An 8,854-nucleotide genomic window follows, 5' to 3' on the forward strand; every position below is an offset into this window, starting at 1 on the left:
CTTCATGATGGTGTGCACCACACATGAGTTTGTGCACGTACATTTTTTAGGTGACTTGCAAGGTTTGATCTTCTATGGTACTTTCAGAAGTTAGGATCATTGGGGTTAGGTTGGGAATTTGCATGCCTATAGGCACTCATCATTAGATGAGCATGGATAGGGTTGGCTAGCATATGGAGGGGGCTTCTTTTCTGCAACCTAGTGCCTATTTCCTAAGGGTTGGCATGAAAAAGTTTTAATTAAGTGATAACTAAAGAAAATACTAGGTGGTAATAAAACTTAAGATAATAAAATGTGTGCAGGGCTTTTTGTTGAGGAGTTGAAATGCACAATCCTAGCTTGGGCTTGTTGATACCAAGTGACTCTCCATGATGTTAGCCCCTACTTAGTAGCCCATTGAGTGTCTAACTAGGACCTATAGTTTATGTATTATCTTTGTCTTGGTTTTTGTCATCATCCTATCTGGTGTGTGTGTGTGTGTGTGTTAGCTATGGGAATTTTCTTTGTGTGTGTTTGTGGTTGGATCGTTATCTCCGTCAACATGGTAGGAGTGGACCTATGGGTTCCACATGGTTGGGAGGCATAGCTACCTATACCACTACTAGGGACTAGTGTATAGAGATGGTCTTTTGTCCTAGTGTGATCATGGTTAGATGTTTTCACTTGGTACTTTAGGTTCCAGAGTATGCTTTCTTTTGATTTATGCTTTCATTGTAATGATTGTATATCATATTTAGATGATATTAGTTACTAACACATTTTTTTATTATGATGATTAGCATGTGATAGATGATGTTATCTATATATGTAGATTTATCTTATGCTTTACTTCTAGCTTGTTATATTTCCTTATGCTTATGTTGTAGCATGTTTTAGTAGTGACATCCTTATATGATAGTACTAAAGATCTTATTAGTAGCTTGGGATGTTATGTATAGGGGATGGCTAGGGCCCACGATGGTCTTATGGTGATATTATGGTTGGGAGGAGCCGCATACTTAGTTTGGTTGTATTGTGCATTATGATGTTATTTTAGTTATTATGATTTTTTTTAGTACACTATGATGTTTCCTTTTGTACTTTCCCTTCACTACTTGAATAGATGGTTAGATGTAGTTTTTGTCTTTTAATATTGTGTTCGAGTGTTTACACCTCAAATTGTAGATTTGATACTCCCCAATGTGGAGGTTCTAAACTCTGTTTAATGTTGTTTCTTGCATTTTTGGGCAATCATGTGTCAGCATGGGGTGATACAATAATATGTCGCATGCCCAATAGAGAACTATCATGCAATTGTTGATTATATTGCATGTCTCTAATAGAAATTTCATGTGATACTTTCTAGTAGTGCACCCCCTTTGAAGAAATGTCATATGATACTTGTAAAGTATGACATGCCCTTTTGAGTAGTGTCACCCAAACCCTGAAAGTGTCACCCTCCTTATTGAGAAATGTTGTATGATACTAGAAAGTATCACCCAGTGTTGATTTAAAGTATTGCCTAGTATTTGCAAAAACCATCTAGGCAGATAGTGGGCACTTTAGGTTTGACCTAAATTTTTTGGCAAGTGTTTTAGGTACTCTCTTAGGTGTTCTTCAATCCTTTGGTGTCACATTTTGAATTCATAAATTTTTTATTTGAATTCAATTTTGCATCTTCTGTTGTTAGTTGTTTTGGTTAGTAGTGGCATTTAGAGATCTGTTGGTGTCAGGATGTTTGGTTAGTCTTCTATTGCAATCTTTGTGATCCTCATATGTTGTATGGCATGCACATTCATACTTTTAAAAAGTTTATCTTGGCTCATATTGATCCTTATTTCCAAGGATCTCTGAGCGAAGCATTACATCTAGTATCAGAGCCCATGTTGCAACATTAGGATCTCTATGTTATGGTTCCACTATGGTTTTGTTTTCCATTGCATATTGGTATATTACATTTGATTATTTGATATCTTGTTAGTTCATGGTTTTGTCTCTTATGCTTGTGACCCAGTTGATTTGACATTGTCTTGTTGCTCCCTTAGTGATGCCTCCTACATGTAGACCTAGTGGTCGGGGTGGTACCCATAGTGATAATTGTGGACAAGAGCACTAGTAAGAGGGATGTCAAGAAGGATAGGGAGAATGGGGTAATAATGCTAATCAAAATTTCATGGGGGCATTGATGCAAATGCACTAGGAGATTCTTTCTTGGTTGGGCCCTTCTGCAAAGGAATGCCAATAGGATCATAACTAGGAGGAGGGATCCCATCATGGGGATTCCCACCATTTAGAGCATAGATAGGAGGATCATGAGTGTAAGCATTCTCATACTCAACTAGGAAGTAGAGGGCACTGTTTGGGTGGTAAGGACCACAACAGTGAAGATTCCATTAGGTTGAATATCATGAAGTCTCTTCATCAATCCAAACCACCATTCTATAATGGTAACAAAGGTGGCCTCAAGGAAAAAACTTGGTTATTGTACATAGAGCATTGCTTCACCATGTACCCATATGAATTCAATTTGAGAGCACATTGTATGATTATGTAGTTGAGGGACCATGCATCTATATGGTGGAATATTGATGTCAAAATCTCCAAATAAGCATTACAAATCTCACCTAGGAGATATTTGGGGAGAGTTTTTGAGAGAGATTCTTATCTCCTCAGTTCAAGGAGGCTTGTGCAGATGAGTTCCATGCGATCTAGAAAGGGAACATGATAGTGGATCAATATGAAATCTGGCTCTTTGAGCTTAGATAGTATTCTTACGACAATCATGATGATTTACTCCTAGGTCATCATTTCATCTGAGGCCTTAAGGATGCCCTTATTGCAGAATTCCATATGCATCAACCTAGGACTCTTGTTCTCACTATAGAGAAGGCACATATAGTAGAGGAGAATTTGGCTAGAGGGTTTAGTAGCAAATTTGGTTCTCAGAACTAAAGTGCTTATAATTTAGAGCAAGATGCACAATATTCTCAATCCTTAGGGAAGGGCCAGACCCAGTCAACACCCTCTCAAGGTGGTTCTCATCATAATTGATAGAAGATTTATTGACCCAAGGGTGAACAAAATGCTGGTAACTCAGGGAAGAAGGGAGATAACCAAAATTGAGGATAGAAATCTTAGTAGGATAATCCTCCCTAGAGTGCTCAATATAATTCTAGTAGGGCTAGTGCACCTTATCCTAGTGCTACCTAAGGTGGTCACAGAACAGGTTCCAACTTTGGAGGAAACTATTATTCTTATGGCCAGCCTGGCCATAAATATTTTGAGTGCTTCATTGAACCATCTTTAGGACCTGGTAAGGGTGCAGCAAGATGTAAGGCTACTATAGGAGAAACTAGTAGGAATCATAGAGTCTTTGCAGCAGTTGACAACCATGAAGAAGATCATCAAGGTATAGTAGTCAAGACTACAAGTATGTTGCATGGTATTTCCTCTTTAGTTTTATTCAAATCAGATGCTTTAGATTCTTTTATATCACCATCTGTTGTTCAATGATGTGGGCTAGTGGTAGTCCATCAAGTCAATAGATGATAGGTTGAGTTAGCCATAGGTTCCAAGGTGGTTGTAGACTTGTTAGTCAAAGGTTGTTTTCTAAATTTGGGAACCTTCACCACCATAGTGGATCTACACATTCTACCTCTAGGATCGTATGACATTGTGTTGGGCATGGATTGGTTAGCCACCCACTAGGTGAATATAGATTGTTGTCATAAGACAATATAGTGTGTTGATGACACAAGTGGGTAGGTATAACTTTTGGGAGTTTAGAGACTAGTCTCAGTTTGTATGATCTCAAATAATTAGCTAAAGCAAAGCATGTGGAAGGTTTTTCAATTATTTCTTGTTTCTATCAGTGATCTCGAGGAAGCTGAGAGCTATATAGTGACACTTGATGATCACCCACTCCTTCGTGAGTATGTCAATGTGTTTCTTGATGAGATTCTAGGTATGCTACCACAGCGTGACATTGATTTTTGGATTGATCTTGTACTAGGAGCAAAGCCAATTTCATGAGATCCTTACTGCATGACTACTCAGGAGTTGAGTGAGCTCAAATTGTAGTTGGGGGAATTTTTGGACAAGGACCATATTTTTCCTAGTGTATTCCCATGGGGTGCATGAGTCATCTTCATAAAGAATAAAGATGGTTCATTGTGTTTGTGCATTGACTACCGGCAGTTGAATAAGGTGATGGTGAAGAACTATTATCCTTTATTGAGGATAGATGACTTGTTTGATCAGATGAAGGGAGCATGAGTGTTCTTGAAGATTGATCTTAAGTTGGGATACAATCAACTTCATATCTAGGATGCTAATATTCATCAAACAACTTTGTATACATGGTTGTACCCTTTGGGTTTGTTGGCTCCTAATTTAATAGTGATTATAATTCCCAATAGACAAAAAAAATTATTATACCTAGAGGTAGCTAATGCTCATATTTAGCATAATAAACTGTACCTTTGGACCAACTTCACAAAGCACAAATGCTTCCTTCACTTATGGCTTTGCAAGACCAAGGTGGGAGTACCTTAGGGATTCCAATATTTACTTAACTCTTACCCTTAATCCCTAAAAACTGTAGATATCATCCAATTTCTTTAATAAAATGTAGAACAAAGATGAGCTATAGTAGCTAATGATAACTCATGAATTCCCACAGATTAGATGATGACCACCCTTATGCACTTGATATAATACTTGATTGATTTAAATTTGAATATAATTTGGATATATGCAGTAGAATTTACTTCAATTTTCTTATGATTTATATGACTAGTGCCTTATTCATTGTTGCACAGAGTCCATTATCGGCAAGGCATCTAATTCAAATAACTTGTACATGAACTAGATTAGCTATGCTCACCAATTCTCATTCTTATGAAGTATCCTTCTAATAAACTCACAGACCCTACAGATTCATTGAAGCACTGCCTTAATTCTTTGAATTAAAAAAGAACAATAGAATCCATATGTAACCTATCCAAATTTCATTCAACCTATTAAACCTTGTTTAACTAAAATCAAAATAAGAAAATTCATGAGATGGAGATAGAGATTGACAACACAAATGTAGTGTAAATTCCCTTTTGTATTATCCTTTTAAAAGACTAATACAATAACTAATAGAAACTCAATGAAACTTAGACTATATTACTAGTTTTGTCATTGACATCAAAACATTAGAGAATTACAAAGCTAGAACATAAACTCAGAAGACTACAAATAAGATTGGACCGACCATACTTCTGAACAAGGCAAAATTACAAAATGCATGGACCCTTTCTCTAGCCTTGGGATCTCACCTATATAGTGAGATGCAACAAGCTTTAGGTACAAAGAAATGATATCTGTCCAAAAGATATTTTATTATTAACACAAAAGACAAAGAAAAGTGCAACAAGAAAACTTCACACCATAATATTCCTTTATGGGACCACTTTTTTGTTCCACCTATTGGCATGCTTTCTTCATTTGAAAAGAGCTAATGACTAGCTTTTTTCTATTCTAAATCCTTGAAATATGTAGGCATCAGGTGTGCCAATGATGTGTCTAGCTCTAATCTCTATAATTTCACTTCAATTTGGGGATCTCCACTTGCATTATCATGTACTATCAAAATGACAGTTATATTTGGGCTTGCTTTTGCCACATCACTAGTTAGGGCCACAGTGCTTTCCACTTGGGCTGGTTGTTCTTCTCTGTCTTCTTCTAGATGCCCTGATGTGTCACCTATTTGGCTTTTATCATGGTCCACATCATCAGCTATTATCTCTATTTGTTTTGAACGAATAAAAAAATCCATCCATTTGTTGAATACTATGTCATTAGGCCAATCAAAACTCAAGATTTCTCTTTTCTTTTCAACCACTCAATTCCCTAATTCATTTATTCCAACAAATTCTTTTATGAGGGAATTGTAAAATAATTTCACTTTAAAAAATTCCTCATTTGTCCTTTCCCATAGCACATGTCCTTCTTCATTGATGACTTCAGTTATTCTTTGGCACAATAAGTCATTCAATTCTTTTCCCCACTCCTTTCTTTCTTTTATTATATCAATCTATTTGAGTGCCTGGGAAAATAATCAAATTTCTCACCTAAATACCTAGAGAAACAATTTGTTACTCTTCTTTGCAATGCCTTCTTTTTATTTTTAAAATTAGATAGATCACTATTTAAATCAAATGTTTTTTCTATTTGTTCATGGGATGAGTCAATAACTAAAGTGCATAAAAGGGTGACATCTTTATCCCTTTCCTCCCATTTACTAACTATAGGTCTTAAGACCATCTTAGCATCTTTAATTTCTCTCCACGTATTAAAAAATGTTCACTAATTGCTCATAGAATGTAGGCCAATCAATCTTATCTACTAAATATTGTCGATCTCAGATTGGTTTTGACAATTGAGTGTCAACACACTTAAGCTTTTTACCAAGTTCATGATAAGCTAGTAACATATGTCGAGTATAATATGTATAGATGTCGAGTTGCAATAAGTGTTGAATCACTCATGTGTTGATTAAATAGTAAGTTTTGAGCAAATAAATAGAGCCAAGCAAGTCTCAAGTGTAAAGTGAATAGTAGATGTCGAGCAAGTTCAAGTGTCGAGCCAGACAAAATTATAGTATGTATCGAGCATCAATATTAACAAGTGTCAAGTAACACAAAATTTACCTAGTTGTTTGTGATGGCACAAACAACTATGTAAACCATTTTTTAGCTAGCATATGGATAGATCTTGAAGCTTTGAAGATAAAATTAAATCTATTTGGATTCCCTATGTGATCAACATGCAACCAATCAAAAAATGGGAGGAATTAAGTGGCAAAAATGGATGAATCTCAATCATAGATTCATACCTAACCCTAAGCCACCAAAGTATTTTTAAAGGGAGATGAAGCCCCATAATTTAGAGTGTGAGAGAGAGCATTAGAGAATACATGCGAGGAAGTGAAAAGGGGTGAATTGATCAGTATACATTCAAGATGACTTAGAAGAAGGACAGAATTGCAGAATTAGTTATCAAAATAGAGAATTGAGAATACAGCAACCTCATATTAGATCAAAAAGGATCAAGAAGGACTAAATTGAAAACTAAAATCAGCAATACGAAATTATAAGTGTATTAGATCAAACATTCTACTGTACTTTCTAACAATTGTATCAGCAAGATGAAATCCTTTGTATTAAGGTTGACTTAATAGTCATTGTGAAATCCTTTAACATGGTGACATTCCAAGTGAGTGTTCCAAAGTCCTTTAGCCAGGCACACTTTTAACAAGGTGTTAAAATCCTTTAGTAGGGTGGAATCTAACAATCCTTTCTAAGCCTTTAATAGGGCAAGCCTTTCACAAGGCAGATCATGAGAATGGTCAAACTATGTAACCTTAATAGATGAACTTTATTGTTGTAGTAGCGAAGAATTGTGGGTGTCATCCCCACCCTATTTTTACCTTCTCATGGGAGGGTTTTTGGGTAATCATATATGGTGCCAAGTGTATATGTAGATACATCTACTTTACATTGTATTTCAATATGTGTATGCATGAATTGTTTTAAAATTAAAAAAATTATTGGTTAGAGATTAGTACTTATGATTCACCCCTACTCATAGAAGTATACTTTTCTCATTTGTATTTCCAACAATTTGTACTAGAGATAAGTTCTTATTAGGAGAGGCCTTACAACTTGGAGAAAAGATCTTGAGATGGAAGTTTACAAGTTGGGAAAGACCATTTAGAATCAGGAGATTGAGATACATCTCCTACTGTAACAACTAAATGAAGCCAAAGATGCCTTGAAAAGTTCACTAAAGAGAAGGAAAGGGATTGCTATGGCATAAAATGACACTCAATACAAAGAGATTGACCCCAAAAAATTGTTTGTAGATAGTAACTCCTATGAATTTGATGTACCAATTGCAGATCTCATGGATAAGAATAGAGCACAAGCCAAGGAAATTAGAAATCTCAAGTTGGAGCAAGAATCACAAGCTATATTGCTATGTGAAGTGACTGAGCAAAAGAAGAAAGCTATAGAAGAAAAGGCCATGATTGAGAAAGACAAAAGAATTTTGGCAAATAGTTTGGAAGAAAAATTAGTAGAGCTATCTAGGATCTCAAACATGCAATTGGACACCCTAAGCCAAATGATGAATCTCTATCATGAGTTGAATGTCAAGGACATTGAGATAACTACATTGAAGTTGTAGAATGAACAACTATAGAATAACATGAAAAGAGAAAAGGAGTTTGCTAAAAGTTCCAACAAACCAAATGAAGCCATCAACTACTTTGAACAACTACTAAAATCCCCTAGATCTAGTAAAGATACATTAGGATTAGGCTACACAAGCACTAAAGAAGGAGAATCATCCAAAGTTGCTGAGGAAAGAAATAATAAAGGTAAGAATTCTAAACCTACTTTTCATCATTGTGGAAAGAAAGGACACACAACTAATGTTTGCAGGAGTAAGAATGCTAGTTAGAATGCCAAGCTTAAGAACATGAAACATTGTTACAAGTGCAACAAACAAGGTCAATAGGCACATGAATGCAGAAAAAGGACTATGCATGCACCAAAATTTCAAATTTGTTGCTATAATTGTCAAAATTTTGGACACAAAGCCTTTGAATGCAAATCCAAGTCCACATAGTCATCAAACAAGGGAAGAAGTCGTCAAAATTTCTATAATTGGGATTACAATACAAGGAATAGCTATCATTATTGTCAAGAGTATGGACACATCCCTAAGAATTGCATAAGAACACACTTCAATGGTAGCTACAATAGATGGTTGAGTCAAACTACATGCTTTAGTTGTTTGAAGACTAGTCACATCAGCAAGCACT

Source organism: Cupressus sempervirens, chromosome 10, assembly GCF_028749045.1.
Source record: "Cupressus sempervirens isolate cs-2001-9-10 chromosome 10, ASM2874904v1, whole genome shotgun sequence".
Taxonomy (NCBI): Eukaryota; Viridiplantae; Streptophyta; class Pinopsida; order Cupressales; family Cupressaceae; genus Cupressus; species Cupressus sempervirens.